This window comes from Coregonus clupeaformis, unplaced genomic scaffold (assembly GCF_020615455.1).
Source record: "Coregonus clupeaformis isolate EN_2021a unplaced genomic scaffold, ASM2061545v1 scaf1573, whole genome shotgun sequence".
Lineage (NCBI taxonomy): Eukaryota > Metazoa > Chordata > Actinopteri > Salmoniformes > Salmonidae > Coregonus > Coregonus clupeaformis.
The window spans coordinates 48,081-75,177 of NW_025535027.1; the positions used below are offsets into that span (position 1 = coordinate 48,081).

At 41.5% G+C, this 27,097-nt stretch overlaps 1 protein-coding gene across 1 annotated transcript in view; it reads right to left on the reverse strand.

Annotated features, from left to right (window-relative positions):
• The window catches only part of LOC121552870 (ankyrin repeat and EF-hand domain-containing protein 1), a 34,125-nt gene extending 13,632 nt beyond the window's left edge, over nucleotides 1-20,493 (reverse strand). The window contains exon 1 of the mRNA XM_045218427.1: nucleotides 20,471-20,493. The gene's annotated coding sequence lies outside the window, so the exon portion shown is untranslated. The remainder of the gene's footprint in view (nucleotides 1-20,470) is intronic.
• Between the last annotated feature and the right edge of the window lie 6,604 nt (nucleotides 20,494-27,097).

The following is a 27,097-nucleotide window of genomic DNA, read 5'->3' on the forward strand; positions in this document are numbered from 1 at the left end:
TGCTTAATTTAGAGTTATTTATGCAACTTTAGTTGTGATACACGTGGCTCTCTCAGATATGACAATTCTTATTAGCCAATGCCCGTCAGGTGATCGGGTTCTTCTCACAGGCATCTATCTAAGCTCTGAAGTAGGCTACAAGTGAAGAGAGACACATCAGGGACGCAACCGCGGCGTCCTTCTTATCGATTTCCGAGGCACATATTGAAGATGTCCACATTTACTATTCTTCAGCCAGCAAGATGAGTAGGCCAAACAAACAGCAAAAGCACTAGCCTATGTCAATCTACAATCCCCCATAGTACAAACGTTGAACTATTCTATTGGTCAACTTGTCCTTCTGTGCGAGTAATAAATATTCCAAACATAGTCTGGGACAGTTGTGTGATAAGATAGATCCCAAATTATTACAACCGCTCGCATCAAAAAATGTTTTAAAAGCAATGAGGCTGAAAACACCATTCTCAAAAGTGACCACAAATGCGATTATGCATGTAATGCTTTATTATAAAGGTGCATTTTTATGGTGGAAATGATCTTCCCCATACTTGAAACTCACGCGCTGCGTATGTATGCCAGTTAGGCTCTACACCGGTTGTAAAGTGGATTAATGTGCTTAATTTTAAGAAGTTATTTGGCCACTTTAGTTGTGATACAAACCTTATCAAAACATGAAGTGAAAGACCCTTGACTTTTTCCACATTTTGTTACGTTACAGCCTTATTCTAAAATTGATTAAATAAATAAAAGTCCTAATGAATTTACACACAATACAGCATAATGACAAAGTGAAAACAGTTTTTTTGACATTTTTGCAAATGTTAAAAAATATATATATACAGTGAGGGAAAAAAGTATTTGATCCCCTGCTGATTTTGTACGTTTGCCCACTGACAAAGAAATGATCAGTCTATAATTGTAATGGTAGGTTTATTTGAACAGTGAGAGACAGAATAACAACAACAAAAATCCAGAAAAACGCATGTCACAAATGTTATAAATTGATTTGCATTTTAATGAGGGGAAATAAGTATTTGACCCCCTCTCAATCAGAAAGATTTCTGGCTCCCAGGTGTCTTTTATACAGGTAGTGAGCTGAGATTAGGAGCACACTCTTAAAGGGGAGTGCTCCTAATCTCTGTTAGGCCTACTGCTGCTAGGTAGCCTCTCTCTGCTGCTCTCCCTCCCCCTCTGTCTGTCCTTGATTGCAGGAGTGAAGTCTGGTGTGCGGGAGTCAGGGTTCCAGCTGCAGCTCATTCACCATAATCACCTCAGCCTTTAAGACCGGTCAAACTTTCCACTCATCGTCAGATCATAGTCAAGACAACCATGTTAGTCTCGCTGCCGACTCAACCTGTCTGTTTTCGCTCTTGTGTTTTTTTGGACTGTTTATTTACTTTTTCTCCTGTGCCACAGATATTTGGAACCTGACTCCTGCCTCCGCTTCACTCCTGCCACCACCATCCTGCTCTCCACTATCGGGCCTCTCCTTTGGACTCACCACGGACACTAGGACATTACGGTACCACACCTGCCCTGACCTGGATCTGTACCCTCCCTGTAACCTGGACTTGCTCTTCCCCATTTATTGGAAACCTGGACTATTGAACATTATAATAAACCTGTTAAAACTTCTCTGGCTTGGTGTACTTGTCTGCATTTGGGTTCTATCCAGTTAAATCATAACAGTATGATCTGACCAACATGAACCCAGCAGACAGTAGCTCGGATACCACCCCAGAGTGCACTCAAATTTGGACTGCCATAGCCAATCAGGGCATTCTACTTGGCCAACATGATACCCTGTTTAAGACGATTGCTGAGGACAGTCAGGTGCTGCTTAATCAGGTTCAATTACTCACCAATCAAGTGTCTGCCCTTACTACCCCTTCAGCCCAGATCAGAGAGCCTTTTGTTCCTGCTCCAGAGCGCTATGACGGGAACATGGGAACCTGTGGCGATTTTTTGACTCAATGCTCGTTAGTGTTTGAACAACAGCCCCCTCACCTACGCCTCAGAAAGAGCCCGTATTGCCTACCTTATCAACTCTACTAGCGGTTCCGCTCGTGCCTGGGGATCCGCGGTCTGGGAGAGTCAGTCGGACATTTGCAACGCTTACGTGGCCTTCACCACGGAGATGAGGAAGGTTTTTGACCACCCCGCACGAGGCAAGGAGGCTGCGAAACGGTTGTTTTCTCTCGGCAGGGGGCTCGTGAGTGTGGCGGAGATGGCAGTGGAGTTTCGGACTTTAGCAGCAGTGAGTGGTTGGAATGACGAGGCATTACAAGGAGTGTTCATCAATGCTTTGTCGGAGACTTTAAAAGATGAATTGGTGTCATATGATGAATCGCCTACGCTGGATAATCTTATTTCACTCACTATCAGGTTGGATAATCGGATTCGGGAGCGCCGCCGGGAGAGGAGTGTTAGTTCCAAGCAACCTGTCTGTCATCAACAAACTCCTCCCTGCATCGTCCCTACGGAGAGAGCCGTGTCTTCCCGAGTCGATACGAGGAGCACTGAACCCGAAGCCATGGAGGTGGGTCGTGCACGGTTGTCCTCAGAGGAGCGTGCACGTCGTATTCAGGCTCGGGTCTGCCTGTATTGTGGAGAAGCTGGTCATTTCGTTCCTTCCTGCCCAGTTCGTCCGGGGAAAAGGGCCGGCTCATCATTTATGGGAGAAGTTTTGGTGAGCCGAGCAGCGGATTCTTCCTCTTCTCCCCGCATTCTGCTCCAGGCATCCCTCCAGTGGCAGTCCCAGAATTTCTCTGTTAGTGCGCTGATTGACTCTGGTGCCGACGTAAAGCTTTTTGGATAGAGAGTGGGCTCAACAAATGGATTTGGAGACTGTTCCTATGGACTGTCCGCTGCAGGCTAAGGGTCTAAATGGACAATTGTTGACCCGCATTACCCATCAGACTGTTCCTGTTTGTCTTAGAGTGTCGGGAAATCATCAGGAGAACATTCAATTCCATATTATCGACTGCCCACAGACTCCCCTGGTCCTTGGTATCCCCTGGCTCATAAAACACAATCCACACATTGATTGGGTGACAGGTAGCATTGTTTCATGGAGCACATTTTGTCATGTGAATTGTTTGTGTTCTGCTCAGACTCCTGCCAGTACTGTGCCTCAACCTCCACTGGAGTCCATGGATCTTTCTGCTGTTCCTGACGTGTATCATGACCTGGCATCCGTTTTCTGCAAACACAGAGCTACTTCTCTTCCTCCTCACCGGCCTTACGACTGCGCCATTGACCTCCAGCCAGGAGCCCCGCTCCCCAGCAGCCGCCTGTACAATCTCTCCCGGCCGGAGACGGAGGCTATGGAGAACTACATTCGGGACTCCTTGGCGGCAGGTATTATGCGTCCTTCCTCGTCACCTGTAGGAGCGGGATTCTTTTTGTTGCTAAGAAGGATAAGACCCTCAGACCCTGTATTGATTACCGTGGACTTAACAACATCACCATTAAGAACAAGTATTCTCTGCCTTTGATTAATTCTGCTTTTCCCCTCCTTCATGGTGCTACCATCTTTACGAAACTGGATCTACGAAATGCGTATCACCTGGTGCGCATTCGTAAGGGTGATGAATGGAAGACTGCCTTCAACACACCCTTGGGACATTTTGAGTATCGGGTTATGCCTTTTTGGGTTGTCTAATGCCCTGCTGTTTTTCAGGCACTAGTCAATGATGTCCTTCGGGACATGTTGAATCGGGTTTGTTTTTGTCTATCTGGATGATATCTTGATTTTCTCAGAGTCCTCCCAGGAACATGAACTGCATGTGCGCCAGGTGTTGCAAAGGTTGTTGGAGAACAAACTGTTTGTGAAGATGGAGAAATGTGAATTTCATGTGTCTGAGACCTCTTTTGGGTTACATCATAGCTCAGGGGGAGCTGCGGATGGACCCAGCTAAGATCTCTGCTGTCACGGACTGGCCAGCTCCCTCTACCCGCAAACAACTTCAACGATTCCTGGGGTTTGCGAACTTCTATAGGAGGTTCATCAAGGACTACAGCCGCATTGCGGCGCCACTCACCGCTCTCACCTCCATCTCACGACCGTTCGCTTGGAATGAAGGGGGCCGAATCAGCGTTCGAAGAACTGAAACATCGCTCGCCTCGGCTCCCATTCTGATGCAGCCGGACCCCGACCGCCAGTTTGTCGTGGAGGTGGATGCATCCGACACTGGGGTAGGTGCAGTGTTGTCACAACGTTCTCCTGAAGATAACAAACTGCATCCCTGTGCTTTTCTCTCAAGGAAACTTTCTCAGGCAGAGAGGAATTATGATGTTGGAAATCGTGAACTGCTCGCGTTAAGCTGGCTCTCGAGGAGTGGCGACATTGGTTGGAGGGGGCGGAACAACCCTTCATCGTTTGGACGGATCATAAGAATCTGGCTTACCTCCAGTCAGCGAAGCAGCTCAACCCCCGTCAAGCCAGGTGGGCACTATTTTTTGGGAGATTCAATTTTTCTCTGTCTTACCGTCCTGGGTCACGTAACGTCAAGCCTGACGCCCTGTCTCGTGTTCATTCGGCTGTTGATACTGGTAGTAACCCTGAACCCATTTTGCCTCCTACCTGCAGTATTGCAGTCATCACATGTGACATCGAGGGATTGTTAGACAGGCTCAACATCATCAAGCTGACCCTGGGAGGGGTCCTCCTAACCGGATGTTTGTCCCTGAGTCTGCTCGCTCCCAGGTACTTCAGTGGGCTCACTCGTCTCCCCTTACCTGTCACCCTGGAGTTTCGCGGACCCTTGACTTTGTGCGACGGAAGTTCTGGTGGGCCACGATGGAGGCGGACACTCGAGCCTTCATTGCTGCTTGTACGGTATGTGCACGAAGTAAAAACTCCACCCAGGCCAGCGCTGGTCATCTACGACCTCTACCTATACCCAGCCGGCCCTGGTCGCATATCGCTATGGATTTTGTCACTGGACTTCCCCCTCATCTGGTAAGACTGTCATTCTTACGGTGATTGATCGTTTTTCTAAGTTCGCTCATTTTTTGGCCCTACCTAAACTGCCCACTGCCAGAGAGACGGCTGATATTTTGTTGAACATGTGTTCCGCTCATGGTCTACCCACGGATATTGTCTCTGACAGGGGTCCCCAGTTTGTCTCCCCAGGTGTGGAAAGCTTTCTGTAAAGCTTTGGGCATTACATCCAGCCTGTCCTCTGGATATCACCCCCAGACCAACGGGCAAGCCGAGAGAGCGAACCAGGAGATGGAGACCGCACTTCGCTGTGTCACTGGGTCTAACCCTGGGTCATGGAGCTCCATGCTCCCCTGGGTGGAATATGCTCATAACACCTTGACTAACGCTTCCTCTGGTTTGTCTCCTTTTCTGTGTGCTCTGGGTTATCAACCTCCCCTGTTCCCTTCCCAAGAGAGGGAACTTGCGGTACCCTCGGTGCAGTCCCACATGCGCCGCTGCTGCAAGGTCTGGAGGAAGGCCAGGGTAGCTCTGTCCCGAGCCGGCGTACATGCAGAGGCAAGCCAACCGTCACCGGTCCCAGGCTCCCGGTTACTCTCCTGGTCAAGAGGTATGGCTGAAGTCACGGGACCTTCCATTGAAGGTGGAGTCGAAGAAGATGGCGCCTCGTTTTATAGGACCGTTCAAGATACTGTCTATTGTTAACCCCCTGCGCGGTTAAGCTACAGCTTCCTGCCTCCCTACGGGTTCATTCCACCTTTCATGTTTCCCAGATTAAGCCTGTGTCGGTTAGCCCTTTGTGCCCGCCCTCTCGTCCCCCTCCTCCGCCCAAGATCGTGGGTGGGGGTCCGGTCTACACTGTCCGGCGACTTCTGGATGTTCGCCGCCGGGGTCGTGGTTTCCAGTACCTGGTGGATTGGGAGGGTTATGGTCCTGAGGAACGTTCCTGGGTGCCCAGGAGCTTCATTGTGGATCCTGCTCTGGTTCGTGAGTTTCATAGGTTACATCCTGATAAACCCTGTCGGCCGCCAGGTGGCGTCCGTAGAGGGGGGGTACTGTTAGGCCTACTGCTGCTAGGTAGCTCTCTCTCTGCTCTCCCCCTCCCTCTGTCTGTCCTTGATTGCAGGAGTGAAGTCTGGTGTGCGGGAGTCAGGGTTCCAGCTGCAGCTCATTCACCATAATCACCTCAGCCTTTAAGACCCGGTCAAACTTTCCACTCATCGTCAGATCATAGTCAAGACAACCATGTTAGTCTCGCTGCCGACTCAACCTGTCTGTTTTCGCTCTTGTGTTTTTTGGACTGTTTATTTACTTTTTCTCCTGTGCCACAGATATTTGGAACCTGACTCCTGCCTCCGCTTCACTCCTGCCACCACCATCCTGCTCTCCACTATCGGGCCTCTCCTTTGGACTCACCACGGACACTAGGACATTACGGTACCACACCTGCCCTGACCTGGATCTGTACCCTCCCTGTAACCTGGACTTGCTCTTCCCCATTTATTGGAAACCTGGACTATTGAACATTATAATAAACCTGTTAAAACTTCTCTGGCTTGGTGTACTTGTCTGCATTTGGGTTCTATCCAGTTAAATCATAACAATCTCAGTTTGTTACCTGTATAAAAGACACCTGTCCACAGAAGCAATCAATCAATCAGATTCCAAACTCTCCACCATGGCCAAGACCAAAGAGCTCTCCAAGAATGTCAGGGACAAGATTGTAGACCTACACAAGGCTGGAATGGGCTACAAGACCATCGCCAAGCAGCTTGGTGAGAAGGTGACAACAGTTGGTGCAATTATTCGCAAATGGAAGAAACACAAAATAACTGTCAATCTCCCTCGGCCTGGGGCTCCATGCAAGATCTCACCTCGTGGAGTTGCAATGATCATGAGAACGGTGAGGAATCAGCCCAAAACTACACGGGAGGATCTTGTCGATGATCTCAAGGCAGCTGGGACCATAGTCACCAAGAAAACAATTGGTAACACACTACGCTGTGAAGGACTGAAATCCTGCAGCGCCCGCAAGGCCCCCCTGCTCAAGAAAGCACATATACAGGCCCGTCTGAAGTTTGCCAATGAACATCTGAATGATTCAGAGGAGAACTGGGTGAAAGTGTTGTGGTCAGATGAGACCAAAATCGAGCTCTTTGGCATCAACTCAACTCGCCGTGTTTGGAGGAGGAGGAATGCTGCCTATGACCCAAAGAACACCATCCCCACCGTCAAACATGGAGGTGGAAACATTATGCTTTGGGGGTGTTTTTCTGCTAAGGGGACAGGACAACTTCACCGCATCAAAGGGACGATGGACGGGGCCATGTACCGTCAAATCTTGGGTGAGAACCTCCTTCCCTCAGCCAGGGCATTGAAAATGGGTCGTGGATGGGTATTCCAGCATGACAATGACCCAAAACACACGGCCAAGGCCACAAAGGAGTGGCTCAAGAAGAAGCACATTAAGGTCCTGGAGTGACCTAGCCAGTCTCCAGACCTTAATCCCATAGAAAATCTGTGGAGGGAGCTGAAGGTTCGAGTTGCCCAAACGTCAGCCTCGACACCTTAATGACTTGGAGAAGATCTGCAAAGAGGAGTAGGACAAAATGACAGATGAAGCCTTTAAACCGGACATTCATCCCATTGTTTGATAACAGCTGGATTTAATCATGATTCATATGAGTAAATATAATGAAAGAAATGTCATCATATTTTGATGCACTGACCATGTCCTCATTGGCTGGTAGTTTGGAGTGGTTTCCTGCATTTAGACACTACATAAATCAAATTAAAATAGAAACAATGCACAGGATCTAGTTAAAAAAAACAAGTGAAAAAGTATAGCTTGTCTCATGCAATAATGTGTATTTGTGACCCATTCCAGGAAGCTAGGCATACGTGCACGTCACTACTTAACAGGTGAGGCATTTGAACGTAATTTATTATCTTTTATTTAAATCAAAATGTGTTTTTGGCCAAAATGCCTTCTGGAACATATGGACTTTCATGTGCCTTAATAACAAACTTGTATGCCATCTGTAAATACAAATACAATTGTTAAATTACGAGCCTAGTTGGTTTAGCCATGGAAAAAAGACAGAAACCTTCCCACTAGCCATGATTGGCTGAGATAATGGATGGGCTGGATATGCCGAGAGATGAGTTCGAATTGGTATGTCTATAACATGAGCTGCTCAGAATGTGTAGATCATCCTTTCTACATCAGCTTTTTTGAAAGATACATTGCTGCACAGAGTTTAACAGGCGCTATCGACAAAGATAAGTGGGAAAAAGTTGTGATGGACTACTTTCTGGAGGAGGATTGTGCCATTCTGACTCTCTCTGACTCCGAAAATGAATCAGACGACGAATAAATTCCTGATTTACACTACCGGTCATAAGTTTTAGAACACCTACTCATTCAAGGGTTTTTCTTTATTTTTACTATTTTCTACATTGTAGAATAATAGTGAAGACATCAATACTGTGAAATATCACATATGGAATCATGTAGTAACCAAAAAAGTGTTCAACAAATCAAAATATATTTTATATATGAGATTCTTCAAATAGCCACCCTTTGCCTTGATGACAGCTGTGTACACTCTTGGCATTCTCTCAACCAGCTTCATGAGGTAGTCACCTGGAATGCATTTCAATTAACAGGTGTGCCTTCTTAAAGGTTAATTTGTGGAATTTCTTTCCTTCTTAATGCGTTTGAGGGGTTATATAGAAGATAGCCCTATTTGGTAAAAGACCAAGTCCATATTATGGCAACAACAGCTCAAATAAGCAAAGAGACTTTACTTTAAGACATGAAGGTCAGTCAATACGGAACATTTCAATAACTTTTAAAGTTTCTTCAAGCGCAGTCGCAAAAACCATCAAGCGCTATTATGAAACTGGCTCTCATGAGGACCGCCACAGGAATGGAAGACCCAGAGTGACCTGGCCTCCACAATCCCCCGAGTGCTCAGCATATGTGGGAACTCCTTCAAGACTGTTGGAAAAGCATTCCAGGTCTAGCTAGTTGAGAGAATGTCAAGAGTGTGCAAAGCTGTCATCAAGGTAAAGGGTGGCTATTTGAAGAATCTCAAATATAAAATATATTTTCATTTGTTTTACACTTTTTTGGTTACTACATGACTCCATCTATGTTATTTTATAGTTGTGATGTCTTCACTATTATTCTACAAAGTAGAAAATAGTAAAAATGAAGAAAAACCCTTGAATGAGTAGGTGTTCTAAAACTTTTGACCGGTAGTGTAGGTAAAAACATTTTAATTGAACCAGACATATTAGAGTCTTCTGATGACAGTGATAGGGAAGAAACAGCGATCAACACTGTTGTTGTCACAAAGTTTTAAAATCAGTGGAATGCCCGGTGGAAGCAGAGTATGACTGCAAATGCGGTGGGAGTCGAAAAGAGAACACAGAAAGCTGTTGTATAAAACACCTTTCCACGGATTACATCTTCAAACTAAGGGCAACCATGGCATCCGTGACAGAGAGGGAGAAGCGTCCATATATGTATACAAGTAAGAGTCTAGCTACATTTTCAGATATTATACGTTTCTAATTTTGTCAGAAAGTTGTTTTTCATTGCAAGTTAAAGCTTACTGTTAGCTAGCTAGCTAACGTTAGCTGGCTGGCTCGCTATCTAACATTACGTGTATGAGCTGTGTAGTAATATTATTATTATCTCAGAAATCCATTTGCATTGCTAGTTATAGCCTAATGTTAGCTAGCTAGCTAACATTGAACCTGAACATTGAACCTGACACCTGACAATAGCAATATAAGATCATTATTTTTTATATAGATTATACTTTACAGATTTCACAGGTATGCTTTTCACATAAATTGAATAATTTTATCCACAGAATGTCACAACAAAAATGTACTTATCAAAATGTATATTATATTTATCAGATACAAAAGGGACCCAAGCAGCCTTAAAACTGCTATTTCAACCATTGTCCTCTCAATCTGACTCACCTCTGTCAGAATGTCTCAGTACAGCAAGTTTCTCACCATACAGTATTGAGTATAGTTTAGCAGACAAATACAGTGGGGGAAAAAAGTATTTAGTCAGCCACCAATTGTGCAAGTTCTCCCACTTAAAAAGATGAGAGAGGCCTGTAATTTTCATCATAGGTACACGTCAACTATGACAGACAAAATGAGAAAAATAAATCCAGGAAATCACATTGTAGGATTTTTAATGAATTTATTAGCAAATTATGGTGGAAAATAAGTATTTGGTCACCTACAAACAAGCAAGATTTCTGGCTCTCACAGACCTGTAACTTCTTCTTTAAGAGGCGCCTCTGTCCTCCACTCGTTACCTGTATTAATGGCACCTGTTTGAACTTGTTATCAGTATAAAAGACACCTGTCCACAACCTCAAACAGTCACACTCCAAACTCCACTATGGCCAAGACCAACGAGCTGTCAAAGGACACTATAGAAACTAAATTGTAGACCTGCACCAGGCTGGGAAGACTGAATCTGCAATAGGTAAGCAGCTTGGTTTGAAGAAATCAACTGTGGGAGCAATTATTAGGAAATGGAAGACATACAAGACCACTGATAATCTCCATCGATCTGGGGCTCCACTCAAGATCTCACCCCGTGGGAGTCAAAATGATCACAAGAACGGTGAGCAAAAAATCCCAGAACCACACGGGGGACCTAGTGAATGACCTGCAGAGAGCTGGGACCAAAGTAACAAAGCCTACCATCAGTAACACACTACGCCGCCAGGGACTCAAATCCTGCAGTGCCAGACGTGTCCCCCTGCTTAAGCCAGTACATGTCCAGGCCCGTCTGAAGTTTGCTAGAGTGCATTTGGATGATCCAGAAGAGGATTGGGAGAATGTCATATGCTCAGATGAAACCAAAATATAACTTTTTGGTAAAAACTTGTGTTTGGAGGACAAAGAATGCTGAGTTGCATCCAAAGAACACCATACCTACTGTGAAGCATGGGGGTGGAAACATCATGCTTTGGGGCTGTTTTTTCTGCAAAGGGACCAGGACGACTGATCCTGTAAAGGAAAGAATGAATGGGGCCATGTATCGTGAGATTTTGAGTGAAAACCTCCTTCCATCAGCAAGGGCATTGAAGATGAAACGTGGCTGGGTCTTTCAGCATGACAATGATCCCAAACACACCGCCCGGGCAACGAAGGAGTGGCTTCGTAAGAAGCATTTCAAGGTCCTGGAGTGGCCTAGCCAGTCTCCAGATCTCAACCCCATAGAAAATCTTTGGAGGGAGTTGAAAGTCTGTGTTGCCTAGCGACAGCCCCAAAACATCACTGCTCTAGAGGAGATCTGCATGGAGGAATGGGCCAAAATACCAGCAACAGTGTGTGAAGACTTACAGAAAAACGTTTGACCTGTGTCATTGCCAACAAAGGGTATATAACAAAAAGTGATGTTAACTGATGAAGATTATCTCACAGAACAAAACTTATTAAATCTTCTAAGCCTGTGTTTACCACAGACCATATTTTCTGCGTTTATCCAAAAACCGTACGAAAACTCCATTCATTTTCCCATAGGCTTTGTCCAACAAACCATGGCGGAGTTAGTGCCTACAAAAAGACGCCATTATCAAAAAGGACAGGATTGAGAATGGTTATGTGTTTGCAAACTAAAGATCCTTTTCTATTCATCAATCTACTTCCAAGGTAAAATATTTACTGAATAATAAAGCTTCTGTGATGAAGCAATATAAACAGAGTTGTAGGTGTTTGGTTAACGGTTAATGGTTAATGGATATTGATCTTCAGCAGCCTCTAGTGGCTGCTGTGTGATACAACCTTTACTTTCAAATAAATTAATCAAAATGATTTTGTTTAATCACTGTCTGTCTCATTGTCCAGGTACCAGAAATGTTGTTGAGTTGCCCATCAGTCACATCATGCTCTTTATGGCACTGCCCATCATGGTTGCCATAGTCACCATTTACACAACCAGGAGGAACCATGTGTGTTGTTTTGTTCTCTGTATAGAAGAAGCATCTGGTATTGAGCTTCTATGATAGCACATAGTGTGCTTGAAGATGACTTCATAGTTCTATTCTCATCTTTTAGTATATTTTTTCACACACTTTTTTATTGCATGCAGTAGGGATGCAGACATCAATTAACAAAGCATGGTTGATGTGTGAATGATATGTTTAGTGTTTATTATGTCCATTGTGATGTGCATGAAGTCAGCATATTCCTTGGTTTTGTTCATTCATATGTTTTTTGGGCCTTAGCAGATTTTAAATTAGCACAATACTTTTCTAAGTATTTTATTGAATCTGTTACTGTTTTAAAATATATTTTGTAACTAATAAAAATACAATATTTCAAACTGTTAGTTACAGGTGTTTTTACTTTACACTTCCACAATGTATGGTAAACCATGCATAATTTACCTTAATTCATTTTTACAACCTAGCCAGCAGCACAGATAGGCCCAGGCTAGACTACTTTTGTATCCTAGAAACATCAACAAATGACCGTCAGAGATGTTCCGTTATCTACTCTGACTTTCATTTGTAGTATCTTAAACAGTCTAGAAATGCTGATTGTTGCAGAAAGTGTGATAGAGGGAACTTGGCCCTAAGATTTTGCTGATGTGGCAAAATGGTGTACTCTACTGTGCTGGAAACATCTGGAAAGCATTACTAAATTCCTGGAAAAGAGGATATGTAATGGCCAGGGATTGGTTTTTTAGAATCACACCATAATACGTCATAAAGGATATAAAACCATGTCTTGAACAATAGAATAGGGGAATAGCGAATTATTGATTTGGCTGTTGCTATCTCCAGACATCTGCAGGTGTTGGTCAAAATTCGATGCTGTAAACTCTTTGTTATAATAAACCTTTGTGAACAGAGTACAGTGTCGGCTGATCTTTTTATCATCACAAGCATGGACCAGCAAAAGTGTTTCTTTTAGGCACTACATTAATGGCGACGAGGTAGTTTTATTTTATTTTTATTGTTCTTTGGGACGTGCTATGTCTCTTCTTTGCATTCCATTCCTGGGCTACAAAACGACTACCTCTCAAGAAGCCGGCAACTAAGGGTGAGTTTTTATCACTAAATCATTGGGCGTTGGTCGTTTTGTGAGTCCAGAGAGTGTGTGCGTTAGAGATGTACCGTTAAATTACTTATGCGTGCATTTTGCTGGTTCTTTTTGCTGTGTGGTAGGAGTTCCGTTCTAAATTTTTCTGAATTAGTTTGCGTTGAGAACAACGCAAACAGTGGGGAGTGTCTGTAGGGCACACCGATTTGGACACACATATTTTGCCTTGAATAAAAGTGAAAGGAGTGTCCAATGAAAGGCTTAGAGGATAACGCGTGATATGAGTCAACAGTATACTTTTAGGGCGCCGTTAATTTAAGGAAGCCCTTGTGAGACCAAGGCATCCATATGATGGCCGTAAAACCAGGGGAGTTGTTAGATTGACTCTCTGGTCTGTTCTGGGAACAGTGAGTTTGTACGACATATATTAAATTGTATGTAACCTCTTGGTATATAGTTGACGAGTGTATATCCAATGTCGCCTCTCATTTAATGTCGTCAACTTAAGGTAGCAGAAATTTAGCAAAACAATTTAAAAGACAAAGAAACGGCGATAGGCATGCCTTGTGCGAACGGATCCTGTATGTGACAGAAACGTAGCCTGTGTGTGTGTGTGTGTGTGTTTTGTGAAACGGAGTGAGTGTGGCTACGTGCTTGATGACTTCCAGATGTGTGTCGACTAAGGTTTTGAGCAGAGTTTTTGGTCTCTTGTAAATAAATGTGTTAGGTATCTTGGTTTTCAAAAGTTAAGCCCCTAGAGTAAAAAGTTAAAACCCCTACAACACAGTTAAGGTTAAATATCTTATGAGTCTCTGTTTGTGAGAACGTTTGTAATTCTTAAACTATATAAACTATGAGGCCCCCTGGAAGGACTATAAGTTTAAAGATCTTATGAGTCTCTATAAAAGAGAACGTTTACTAACGAATCATGAGCCTACAGGGAGGACTTTTTTAAGAGTGTATAGAGATGTTTTGTAATTGATAACAGCATAACTATAAATCTGCAGATAAGTGAAAGATAACAAGCTTGGTAGTGGGTTTGTGTTCTGTGTTCTGTATGTTCTATGTGTTCAGTTTCTAGAGCTCTGTTAAAGTCTTAAGTGTTATTGTCTATGGGAGGAGAGAACGGAGCAACAGTCTGCTCTGTCCGCTCCTACCACTCTGAAATCACATTGGTGACTGAACTGCGCACGCGTAGATTCATGAGTTAGCCACTCCCCTGCACTGAACTGGAGAGAGAAAGGGAGAGTCCGTTTTCAGTGCAGACAAAATAGAAAAACAGGAGGGGGAATTTTGCACACAAGTGAAATTTTCTTTTGAATTAACTATTGCTTGACTGTAAAACTGTTTGGTTGATAATCGGTTGAGTTGGTGAATGACAGATATATTGACGGATTAATAATAATAATAATAAAATAAATGAATAAAATAAAATGTTATTGAGCTATTTATAATATTCCTGAGTTAAGCTGTTTGCTTATTTCTTAGCGTGAATGTGGAAAAAAGTATAAACTAAACTCTTCTTTGTGCTTTTGTCTTTATGTCATACGAGAGACGGAGAAGGAGCAGAGAAGAGAGAGAGAGAAAGAGGAGGGGCTGACATCAACTGACACCTAGTGACGGCAACCCTGTCCAAATCAAGGCCAGTGCTGTCATTATTCACAAATCTACTTTCCCTTCAGGATATAATTGATACATTGTGTTTCATAGAATATTCATGTTGTGACCATTTACAAGAGCTTGGCAACAGACTGATGAATTTATGTAATTGATAATTGCACATTACAGTTTTTGTCAATGACTTGTTTTGATTAGAGTTGTGTTGGAAATCCAGCATTGAAATTATTCTGTAAAATTAAGGTAATTAATTGCTTATTAAGCAATTGGGTAGTGTTGCTGGTACAGGTTTTTATTTTATTTTTTATTATTGAATTGCTCTGGAGTTGACTACTTTCCTTTACCTTTCCTGATCGGATGTGGTAAGACTGCCACCAATCAATAATTTGGTAAAATAGAATTCACAAACAAATTGATATATTGATTGAATTGATGGATTGAATTGGTTGATTTAGTTGGTTGGTTGATTGATTGATTTAGTTAATTGATTGATTGATTTGGTTAATTGGTTGATTGATGTGTTAATTGATTATTGGTTGATTGATTTATTGATTGATTGGTTGATAGATTTTATTTAATTAATTAATTGATTGATTGATTTATTGATTGAATTGGTTGATTGATTTTGTATTTTTAATTAATTGATTGATTGATTTGGTTTAATTAGTTGATTGATTGATTTCATTGGTAATCGATTCATTGATTGATTGATTGGTAATTGATTGATTGATTTGGTTTAATTAGTTGATTGATTGATTTCATTGGTGATCGATTGATTGATTGATTTATTAGTGACTGATTGATTGATTTGATTGATTGGTTGGATTGATTGATTTAGTTAATTGATTGATTGTTTGTTTGATTGAGTTGGGTTGATTATTGATTGATCAGATTAGTTGATTGGTTAAATTTGTTGATTGAAGTAATTAGTTGATTGATTGATTGGATTGATTATTTGATTGATTTAGTTAATTAATTGATTGACTGGTTGATTGATTGATTTCATTGATGATCGATTGATTGATTGATTTGATTGGTGATCAATTGATTGATTGATTAGTAATTGATTGATTGATTTGGTTTAATTAGTTGATTGGATTGATTTGATTGATTGATATAATTAGTTGATTGATTGATTGATTTGATTTGATTTCATTGATTAGTTGATTAATTGGTTAATTGATTGATTGGATTAATTGATTAAATATTTTTTAATTAAAAAAAAAAAAAAAAGAGGGAAACAAGAGAAACACATAACATAGTCATTACAATGGGGGAAAAAGGACATCAAAACTACAAAAGCAATTACTCCTCTTCATGTAGTACAGAATAGTAATCCTCTAGTTAATGGTATAGCAAAACTATCTGAGAAATGGAATAAAGCGTTGGCCTGACATTGAACAACCATGGCCATTGAAGGCACTTTTAATCCAGACGTCATCAAGATAATGCAGTGCTTGTATCCACGTATAAGGCAGAACAAAAAAGAAGGGGGAAGAAGGGAAAACTTCGCAAAGAAAAAAAAGACAAAGAGAGCTGGATGTTCTTAAGCTGTTTGAAAATGAAGGACAAAAACTGATAAAAGATACAAAAGACAGGAGAGACAGAGATACAGAGAAAATGGCAAAAGAGGTGAAGGTGACAGAAAACTGATTGCAGAGTCAATACACCTTTCTCATATGGATTCAGCAAAAACACCCCACCTTATGAGAAAGAAGAAAGTTTAGGACGTTCATCTCAGCTTCCAGTATCATTCAGGAAGGTGATTATTGCATCAGAGATGAGGATGAACGAATACAGAGAGAGGACAAGCAGAAACGACCATACAAAGATGAATCCAAACTCCAAAGGCAGGAAAACAAACGAGATGTCTGGAGACTAAGGGTAGAGTGAGATCAAGGAGGATGGGAACTTGATGATGTGATGATGATGATGATCAGAGTGATTCAGAAGAGATCATGGGTGGATATGACCCTGTCATCAGACAGATGGGTTGTGAGTTTGCGGAAAGAAGGTGATGGAAGTTGGAAGAAGAAGAATACAAGCGATTCAAGCCCTGATGAAAATGAAGATGGAGACAGCGATGAAGATTTGGAGACTAAAGGTGCTTCATATTCAGGATTTTATCCTCCAATGACTAACACAGAAGAAGTACAAAGAGATAGGACCGATGCGTATCATACCTGTATAAGGCCAATAACTTAGAAGAAGTAAAGAACTGGAAGAACGACTCAAAAAGCTGAAGACAAAGGAAAGGAAGCTGCAAAGAAAAGAATCCCAAAAATCTGAGAAGAGATATACATTGAGGCCAAGGAAAGATGGCACTAGTAAGAAAATTATGCCGGTGATCATTCGAGGACAAAACCTAGAATATAAGCCTTTGCAGAATACCGATATGTCAGATATACTTGAGAAGCTGCCTACTCTTCAAGATGGGCATATCCTTGATTTCAAAGTTGGAAGAAATTGCAGTGGAACACAGTCTGCCATAGGAGACATCAAGAGACTTTTGGCTAATCTCCTTGGGATTCCAGGTGGAAGAAATTTTTCAGAGAGCTGGACTTCATAGATATGTGGGGACTGCAGTGAACGATCCTGAATTGTTGGCTGGTAGGAATGCTGTGGAGAGCACTGAAGGATACGTTTCCAACAAATTGCATCCTGACAACATTCTGATTGACCCACTAGGACAACAAGAAAATCCAAGAGCCTACGTGTCAGAGTTCATCAAGTGTGGAGAAATATTACCGGAAATGATCCAGATGTGAGTCAAAATTGAGCAGTCAATCTTGAGAGCTAAACTACAGATGGGACTGCCCTTACCGTAAGGAGCAAACTGGCAGAAATGGTTGGACTTGGGAGCATGACAAAAGGTGTCTATACAGATCCTACTAGCCCATCAAGTGGATCTGTATCCGGAAAAAAAGAACACAACCAGAAAGAACAGGACCAAGAAACTCTCAGAAAACTCAATCAAATACAACTGGTTGAGAAGAAGGAAGGAAGAGAAGCTTTGGTTGTGCAGAATCAGTGTGAACCAAATCAACAATCACTGCTACAGTTTCAACTGAACAAGGTCAAATGCAACTGTACCAGCCACAACTAGTGGTACAAGTTGTTTCATATCCATAGATAGTTTCTGGAAAGAAATAAGTTCAGAGGAAGTACGAGCAAGTGAAGATCATCTGAGGACAGGTGAACCCTTTGGAGGAAAGGAGCAAGAATTCTAGAGGTGCCAGAGTCCGAAAGGAGGAGTTTCAACTGATAGCATTCGATTAGAGAAGAAGAGAAAAAGATCCAACAATGGAAGTGAAAATAAACAATGGACTATGAAAGTAATGATGGAGGTAGCATTGAAAGGCTTTTATCTGTGTTCAGCCTGAAGAGGTTACACATCTCACTCATGTCAAATCAACTAATTATGAGAAGGATTTGGAGGAGTGAAAATCAGCGATTTCTGGAAATGATGATTTTGGCTCGGACAAGGAGAGTCATAAGCTATACGGAAGATAAATGAATGTGTTTGAAGGTGTAGAGATGGATTGAGAATCTATGGAAGAAGAGATGTTGAAAAAAAAAAAAAAAAAAAAAAAAAGTTCAAGAAACGCTTTTTAGATATCAAAGTAGTACTGATATTGGATTTGTGAAATCAGCCCAATTGAGGTGAAAGTTGAGGAGGAAGACATCCTTGGAAGAATCCGTATCCATTGAAAGATGAAGCAATCCAAGGAAATTGAACCACAAATTGAGACTTTCGAAAAGCAAGTGTTTGTGGGAAACAACAAAAAGAAAAATCGGTTAAAGTAGCAATCAATTATTGTTTTGGAGATACCATGATGATTTGGAAGCTATCGGTTAGCTAATGTGTGTAAAAGGGAGATTAGGATAAAGATCACAAGAAGTGGGGATTTTTGCGGGAACCATATTTCTCTTGAATCAGACCAATTATGTCATAGGTAGGTGCATAATCTATCCGAAAAATAATATGAGCACTGGTATTATTCTTGGTTACATTCATATACCAAGAGGTTGCATAGAATGCTTCATTAAGCTAAAATAACACTCGTGTTTGAATAGTGTATCACAGAGTGGGAATTTTCAATTTAATATCCTCAGAAAATGGGAAAGAGTTTTGTGAATAAATCAGTGAAATGGTTTTTGGAAAAAAAAAAAAAAATTAAAAAGATAAAATTGGAAAAAGTCAGACTAAAATGTTATGAAAACTAGGTGAAATATCTCTGGGAAATTGGAATATCTGATTGTGGGATGATTATATTATTCTGTGATGAATCAAGGGGAAATGGAATGTGATTCATTTTATATCTAAGTTTCTTATCATTTTTAGTTCTGACATTGATGATTTTAATTTGCATATGTTTTTTTGCAAAAGATGCTGTTTGGTATTCTTTTCTTCCAGAAGCATATGGGGAATAAGTAGAGACTCAAATACTCAAACATGGACAATATGAATGGACTGGAGGAAGTGGAACAAGGAAGGGTGGAAATGTTCCGATTCCATCACTTCAGCGTCGCATTGAAACGACACTATGGAGAAATGAAGTGTTGTGGATACATTCCAGTGTTATATTCTTTCTGTATTAATTTTTGAAGAAATTATGTTTTCTGTGTTGGTACATGTGGACCTCAGATGTTTTTGTTTATTTCGTTGAAGTTTAGGGATATGGATCTCGGCAAGGACAGAAAGAATCCACAGGGGGTCGATGGAGTCGACCAGCCTGATGTGGACATTTTGATTGTATTTTGTTTGCCGGGGTTTCCTTATGTCTTCAATTTGCATCATAGCTTAAATGCATTCATGAAGATGTGGATTTGATCTGGAGTGCTTAGGGAGTCGCCTAGGGAGAAGGCCGTGGGAAGAATTTTCCTGTCTTGACGGCTAATGGATATTTGGAATGAAAGCTGCCAGACAGGTTTTCGCTCTTACACTCCATAACAATTCATTTTTACTCTCCATGACAATTCATCTACACTCCCATGACAATTTATTTACACTCCCTGACAATTTATTTACACTCCATGACAATTTACCTACACTCCCATGACAATTTACTTACACTCCATAACAATTTATTTAATAATAATGTATTTACACTACCTTACAAAAATGTGTCTATATAAACATTGTTTAATCTCCATTAATTTTGGTTTATTATTAAAAGTTACTCATGGGCTTAAAAGTAGTTCTTTGTCTTAATCCTATTCTTTTTGCTTTGAGACGTAATTAGTCTCGAGGAAATATGTAGTATCTTAAGCAGTCTAGAAATGCTGATTGTTGCAAAGAAAGTGTGATAGGGGAACTTGGCGCCACTAAGATTTTGCTGATGTGGCAAAATGGTGTACTCCTGTGCTGGAAACATCTGGACAGAAACTTACTAAATTCCTGGAAAGAGGATATGTATGGCCAGGGATTGGTTTTTAGAATCACACCATATTACGTCATAAAGGGATATAAAACCATGTCTTGAACAATAGAATAGGAATAGAAGATTGTTTGGCTTGCTCTCCAAAACATACTGCAGGTGTTAGGTCAAAATTCGAATTACTTGTAAACTCTTTGTTATAATAAAAGCCTTTGTGAAACAGAGTACAGTGTCGAGACGGATCTTTTTATCATCTGCTAGCATATGGACCAGCAAAAGTGGTTCTTTTTAGGCACTTCACATTGAAAAACTATTCAAATGTAGGGCAATTTTGATTTCCGCAAAGGTTTAAGTTATTTCCATTGACATTGCAAGGGAATGCGCTTCACCCCTTGTCTTCGAAATGGCGCTAGGGGCTGGGATCGCTGCTCACTTTATCACCGTTACCTGCAGCTGGGTTTCTGCTTCGGGGCGCGGTGGCGCGTGTCTGTAATCCATCACCGGGAGGCTGGTTGGTTGTGGGCTGAGAGCTCTGGCTGCAGCTCGGTTGTCGCGGTGTAGCACTAAGTTGGTATCGATTGGTGTTCCTGGAGCCGGACCACCAGTCATCTAAGGAGAGTGTCTGCGGCCCAGATCGGAGGCGAAGCAGGTCAAAGCCCCGTGCCGTCAGTAGTGGGATAGCGTCTGCTTGAGTACGCTGCAGTCTGCAGCTTGGCAAACGATACCCAATCTTTTTTCTTGGCTAAAAGATCTACTTCCGGTCGGCAGCTGCTTTTGCAATACAATACTCACGTGAGTTTCGGTGAGTCTCCTTCCCCCTACCTCTGCGGAAGAACAGGTCCCGCTCAGCCCAGTCAGAAACTTACGTCACATTGGGCTGCTTTAAACATATATCTTGCAACAGAATGGTGAGAATTTGAATATCTGATTATTCTACTAACCTCTTTAATATATAATATAAGATTATAGTCTCTAATCGTGAATAGTCTATGGTTCAGGTCCTAATCTAATGGTTGCATACTCAGTCTAGTTAGTCTACCAGTGGGAAGGTTGACCTCGTACTAGGTAATGTCTGTTTCTCTGGCCCTACACACACACACACACTCTCAAACACACACACACACACACACACACACACACACATCGTCTTCTATCACGTAAGCCTGGCTCACAAAAGGAGGTTGCAGTGAGACTTGACACACAAATAACCCCGCACATAGATGAGGCTCAATGACTGGTACAGTAGTGAAAGTGTTGCCTTGATGACAAGGTTTGAATTTTACTTAGTAGATTGTTTCTTATTGTTTCTTACCATCGTTTTCCTCATTGTTCGTCATTACCATAATTATCAGCTTTAATCATTCTTGTTCATTTTTTCCAGTAGCCTACCAAGACAAGTTGGTGGCACCTTAGTTGGGAAGGACAGGTCCTTTGCTCGTGGTATTAGCTGAAGCGGAATAAGTGGAATGGTACTCAAATACATCAAACCCATGGTTTCCATGTGTTTGGTACTATATGTCGCTAACCGTTACAGTTGTCTATGAGTCATCCTCCCTCAGCAACCCCTTGAAATATCGATACCTGAGATGTAGAGGTGAAGTCAATGGAGTTCTTCACTTTTCCCTTGTCAGTCAGCTGGCACATCCACTTCCTGTTGTTTGCCCTCCCTCTGGAGTGTCGCAGAGTGGGATTCGTCACAGCGAAACCCTCTGACCTGGTATCTGGAGTCTCCCTGCAGCTCACTGCCTGTCATCCTCCCAGCTAACCTTTAACTGCACTTGGTCAATGTGTGAGATACTTGTTCCAAGTCCATCAAATGTGTGCTCAACCAAATTTACTTTAATCTGTCTCTGGTGTGGATGAGGGACCGGGAGGACAGAGAAAAATACAATATTATGGTAGTTGTACATTTCTTGTGTTCTACTGTTTGTATAGTTGTATAACTAAGACAACTTTTCGCTCTTGACTTTACTGTAAACAGAAAAAACTCACTGGTGAGAATAGACAAATAGGTATCCTTATCTGTCTCAAATGGGGTTCTGTTGTTTTACTCATCTGGTGTAAGTCACATCTTCACACTTTGAAATAATAATAAACAATAATATATACTGCCATTTAGCAGACGCTTTTATCAAGCGACTTACAGATATAGAGACTGAGCCTTACACTCAGTCTCTCAGTTCTCTGTAGTTATGTCTCACCTTCCCTTTGAGAAAACTGCAATAGCATTCCCAATCCCAGCTCTGGAGTAAAGCCATGTAGTTGAGGAGCAGTCTTCTGGATCAGCCGTATTGTGACAAGGTGAGATGGACATCAACCCCCACATTGACATATTGAGAGAGTTTGTTTCCACTCACACCTAGAAAGTAAGACAAAGTTAATCCATGTAACACAGCATAATAATTTCTCAAATAATTTCATAAAGATTGGATCCATTACAAATGGTAAATATTCACTGAGTGTACAAAACATTAAGAACACTTTCCTACTATTGAGTTGCACCTAGGGCTGTAGAGGTCATGACATATTGTCAGCCGTTGATTGTCAAGCAAATACCTTCTGGTCTCACAGTAATTTACCGTTAATTAACATAAACACATTTAGCATCTCTGGCTTCCAGTGCATAGCCTACAAGCCACTGATGCAGACCCTTGGAACATCTACATGTTAAAAGTCTAATAAATCCATTGAATATAGCCTACACCATCACAATAAATCCATTATTTATTTTAGACAGGTCTAAAGAAACACTATATGAAGAAAATGTAGTCTATTTCAGAAGAACAGAATAGCATACTCTGAGTGGTCCTTATGTTAGGCCCTGATTTGGCTATGCCATATAAGCATATGGCTGTGGGCTACACTAGTTATTTGCTTAGAATTCATGGCATTATTTTATATTATTTTATAGTATGAAGAATACAATTGAACATAGCTGAATAAAATAGAAAGGATGTTTTTCTCCAAACGATTTCTGAGGGAGTGCACACATGCAGCTATTTGTGTTGAGCGGTTAACAAAGGAACAGGTCCTCCTATATGCTTAATTTAGAGTTATTTATGCAACTTTAGTTGTGATACACGTGGCTCTCTCGATATGACAATTCTTATTAGCCAATGCCCGTCAGGTGATCGGGTTCTTCTCACAGGCATCTATCTAAGCTCTAAGTAGGCTACAAGTGAAGAGAGACACATCAGGGGACGCAACCGCAGCGTCCTTCTTATCGATTTCGGGGCACATATTGAAGATGTTAGCAGAACTGTCCACATTTACTATTCTTCAGCCAGCAAGATGAGTAGGCCAAACAAACAGCAAAAGCACTAGCCTATGTCAATCTACAATCCCCCATAGTACAAACGTTGAGCTATTCTATTGGTCAACTTGTCCTTCTGTGACGAAGTAATAAATATTCCAAACATAGTCTGGGACAGTTGTGTGATAAGATAGATCCCAAATTATTACAACCGCTCGCATCAAAAAACGTTTTTAAAAGCAATGAGGCTGAAAACACCATTCTCAAAAGTGACCACAAATGCGATTATGCATGTAATGCTTTATTATAAAGGTGCATTTATATGGTGGAAATGATCTTCCCCCATACTTGAAACTCACGCGCTGCGTATGTATGCCAGTTAGGCTCTACACGGTTGTAAAGTGGATTAATGTGCTTAATTTTAAGAAGTTATTTGGCCACTTAAGTTGTGATACAAACCTTATCAAAACATGAAGTGCCTTGACTTTTTCCACATTTTGTTACGTTACAGCCTTATTCTAAAATTGATTAAATAAATAAAAAGTCCTAATGAATTTACACACAATACAGCATAATGACAAAGTGAAAACTGTTTTTTGACATTTTTGCAAATGTAAAAAATATATATATACAGTGAGGAAAAAAAGTATTTGATCCCCTGCTGATTTTGTATGTTTGCCCACTGACAAAGAAATGATCAGTCTATAATTGTAATGGTAGGTTTATTTGAACAGTGAGAGACAGAATAACAACAAAAAAATCCAGAAAAAACACATGTCACAAATGTTATAAATTGATTTGCATTTTAATGAGGGAAATAAGTATTTGACCCCCTCTCAATCAGAAAGATTTCTGGCTCCCAGGTGTCTTTTATACAGGTAACGAGCTGAGATTAGGAGCACACTCTTAAAGGGAGTGCTCCTAATCTCAGTTTGTTACCTGTATAAAGACACCTGTCCACAAAGCAATCAATCAATCAGATTCCAAACTCTCCACCATGGCCAAGACCAAAGAGCTCTCCAAGAATGTCAGGGACAAGATTGTAGACCTACACAAGGCTGGAATGGGCTACAAGACCATCGCCAAGCAGCTTGGTGAGAAGGTGACAACAGTTGGTGCAATTATTCGCAAATGGAAGAAACACAAAATAACTGTCAATCTCCCTCGGCCTGGGGCTCCATGCAAGATCTCACCTCGTGGAGTTGCAATGATCATGAGAACGGTGAAGGAATCAGCCCAAAACTACACGGGAGGATCTTGTCGATGATCTCAAGGCAGCTGGGACCATAGTCACCAAGAAAACAATTGGTAACACACTACGCTGTGAAGGACTGAAATCCTGCAGCGCCCGCCCAGAGCCCCCCCTGCTCAAGAAAGCACATATACAGGCCCGTCTGAAGTTTGCCAATGAACATCTGAATGATTCAGAGGAGAACTGGGTGAAAGTGTTGTGGTCAGATGAGACCAAAATCGAGCTCTTTGGCATCAACTCAACTCGCCGTGTTTGGAGGAGGAGGAATGCTGCCTATGACCCAAAGAACACCATCCCCACCGGTCAAACATGAGGTGGAAACATTATGTCTTTGGGGGTGTTTTTCTGCTAAGGGGACAGGACAACTTCACCGCATCAAAGGGGACGATGGACGGGGCCATGTACCGTCAAATCTTGGTGAGAACCTCCTTCCCTCAGCCAGGGCATTGAAAATGGGTCGTGGATGGGTATTCCAGCATGACAATGACCCAAACACACACGGCCAAAGGCCACAAAGGAGTGGCTCAAGAAGAAGCACATTAAGGTCCTGGGTGACCTAGCCAGTCTCCAGACCTTAATCCCATAGAAAATCTGTGGAGGGGAGCTAGGTTCGGTTGCCAAGCGTCAGCCTCGAGCACCTTAATGACTTGGAGAAGATCTGCAAAGAGGAGTGGACAAAATGACAGATGAAGCCTTTAAACCGGACATTCATCCCATTGTTTGATAACAGCTGGATTTAATCATGATTCATATGAGTAAATATAATGAAAGAAATGTCATCATATTTTGATGCACTGACCATGTCCTCATTGGCTGGTAGTTTGGAGTGGTTTCTGCATTTAGACACTACATAAATCAAATTAAAATAGAAACAATGCACAGGATCTAGTTAAAAAAACAAGTGAAAAGTATAGCTTGTCTCATGCAATAATGTGTATTTGTGACCCATTCCAGGAAGCTAGGCATACGTGCACGTCACTACTTAACAGGTGAGGCATTTGAACGTAATTTATTATCTTTTATTTAAATCAAAATGTGTTTTTTGGCCAAAATGCCTTCTGGAACATATGGACTTTCATGTGCCTTAATAACAAACGCTGTATGCCATCTGTAAATACAAATACAATTGTTAAATTACGAGCCTAGTTGGTTTAGCCATGGAAAAAGACAGAAACCTTCCCACTAGCCATGATTGGCTGAGATAATGGATGGGCTGGATATGCCGAGAGATGAGTTCGAATTGGTATGTCTATAACATGAGCTGCTCAGAATGTGTAGATCATCCTTTCTACATCAGCTTTTTGAAAGATACATTGCTGCACAGAGTTTAGCAGGCGCTATCGACAAAGATAAGTGGGGAAAAAGTTGTGATGGACTACTTTCTGGAGGAGGATTGTGCCATTCTGACTCTCTCTGACTCCGAAAATGAATCAGACGGCGAATAAATTCCTGATTTACACTACCCGGTCATAAGTTTTAGAACACCTACTCATTCAAGGGTTTTTCTTTATTTTTACTATTTTCTACATTGTAGAATAATAGTGAAGACATCAATACTGTGAAATATCACATATGGAATCATGTAGTAACCAAAAAAGTGTTCAACAAATCAAAATATATTTTATATATGAGATTCTTCAAATAACCACCCTTTGCCTTGATGACAGCTGTGTACACTCTTGGCATTCTCTCAACCAGCTTCATGAGGTGTCACCTGGAATGCATTTCAATTAACAGGTGTGCCTTCTTAAAGGTTAATTTGTGGAATTTATTTCCTTCTTAATGCGTTTGAGCCAATCAGTTGTGTGTGGGGGGGGGGGTATATAGAAGATAGCCCTATTTGGTAAAGACCAAGTCCATATTATGGCAACAACAGCTCAAATAAGCAAAGAGACTTTACTTTAAGACATGAAGGTCAGTCAATCCGGAACATTTCAATAACTTTTAAAGTTTCTTCAAGCGCAGTCGCAAAAACCATCAAGCGCTATTATGAAACTGGCTCTCATGAGGACCGCCACAGGAATGGAAGACCCAGAGTGACCTGGCCTCCACAATCCCCGAGTGCTCAGCATATGTGGGAACTCCTTCAAGACTGTTGGAAAAGCATTCCAGGTCTAGCTGGTTGAGAGAATGTCAAGAGTGTGCAAAGCTGTCATCAAGGTAAAGGGTGGCTATTTGAAGAATCTCAAATATAAAATATATTTTCATTTGTTTTACACTTTTTTGGTTACTACATGACTCCATCTATGTTATTTTATAGTTGTGATGTCTTCACTATTATTCTACAAAGTAGAAAATAGTAAAAATGAAGAAAAACCCTTGAATGAGTAGGTGTTCTAAAACTTTTGACCGGTAGTGTAGGTAAAAACATTTTAATTGAACCAGACATATTAGAGTCTTCTGATGACAGTGATAGGGAAGAAACAGCGATCAACACTGTTGTTGTCACAAAAGTTTTAAAATCAGTGGAATGCCCGGTGGAAGCAGGAAGTATGACTGCAAATGCGGTGGGAGTCGAAAAAGAACACAGAAAGCTGTTGTATAAAACACCTTTC